Genomic DNA, 1547 nt, shown 5'->3' with positions numbered 1-1547 from the left:
CAGATAACACACACCAATTAGTTAAACTGCAGGAATGTCTTAAAGACATAAAGACCTGGATGGCCGCTAACTTTCTGCTTCTTAATTCTGATAAAATTGAGGTTATTGTACTCGGCCCTGAAAAGCTTAGAAATATAGTATCTAACCAGATTCTTACTCTGGATGGCATTACCTTGGCCTCCAGTAACGCTGTGAGGAACCTTGGAGTCATTTTTGACCAGGATATGTCCTTCAATGCACATATTAAACAAATATGTAAGACTGCGTTCTTCCATTTGTGCAACATCTCTAAAATTAGAAATATCCTGTCTCAGAGTGACGCTGAAAAACTAGTTCATGCATTTATTACTTCCAGGCTGGACTACTGTAATTCATTATTATCAGGATGTCCAAAAACTCACTGAAAAGCCTTCAGCTAATCCAAAATGCTGCAGCAAGAGTCCTGACAGGGACTAGAAAGAGAGAGCAGATTTCTCCCGTTTTGGCTTCCCTTCATTGGCTTCCTGTTAAATCCAGAATTGAATTCAAAATCCTGCTCTTCACATACAAGGTCTTAAATAATCAGGCCCCATCTTATCTTAATGACCTTGTAGTACCATATCACCCTATTAGAGCACTTCGCTCTTGCTCTGCAGGCCTACTTGTTGTTCCTAGAGTATTTAAAAGTAGAATGGGAGGCAGAGCCTTCAGTTTTCAGGCCCCTCTTCTGTGGAACCAGCTTCCAGTTTGGATTCAGGAGACAGACACTATCTCTACTTTCAAGATTAGGCTTAAAACTTTCCTTTTTGCTAAAGCATATAGTTAGGGCTGGACCAGGTGACCCTGAATCCTCCCTTAGTTATGCTGCAATAGACGTAGGCTGCCGGGGGATTCCCATGATGCATTGAGTTTTTCCTTTCCAGTCACCTTTCTCACTCACTATGTGTTAATAGACCTCTCTGCATTGAATCATATCTGTTATTAATCTCTGGTTCTCTTCCACAGCATGTCTTTCATCCTGTCTTCCTTCTCTCACCCCAACCGGTCGCAGCAGATGGCCGCCCCTCCCTGAGCTTGGTTCTGCCGGAGGTTTCTTCCTGTTAAAAGGGAGTTTTTCCTTCCCACTGTTGCCAAAGTGCTTGCTCATAGGGGGTCATATGATTGGTGGGTTTTTCTCTGTATCTATGTATCTAGGTGACTTATGTTGTGATTTGGCGCTATATAAATAAAATTGAATTGAATTGAATATCCCTCTTTCTGTGCAGCAAGCAACAGGCGCACCTCAGAAACGGAGGGTGCCCTTACTCGCAGCAAATGAGCGGGAGTAAAAAAAATGCATATTTTCCCCAATCATGCTGCACTTTCAGAAGTTTTACAAATGAATATTGCAGTGGAGGTTCTTTTTTTCCCCTTTTCTTTTCTTTTTTTTTTAATCAACCCTGACATCATGCCCTGGCATGATATTAGGGTTATTTTTAGTCACAAGGGAGGCGTGGTCTTAAAAGTATTTAAGCAGCTGTTTGCCTCTTCTTCTGCATCTCAGTGTCAGATAACCAAAAGGCTCCCAG

The sequence above is a fragment of the Copadichromis virginalis genome, linkage group LG14 (assembly GCF_057382275.1).
Source record: "Copadichromis virginalis isolate Kocher_CV1m ecotype Utaka linkage group LG14, C_Virginalis_male_GT1.1, whole genome shotgun sequence".
In the NCBI taxonomy this organism is placed as follows: Eukaryota; Metazoa; Chordata; class Actinopteri; order Cichliformes; family Cichlidae; genus Copadichromis; species Copadichromis virginalis.
This window is presented reverse-complemented; position numbering follows the sequence as displayed.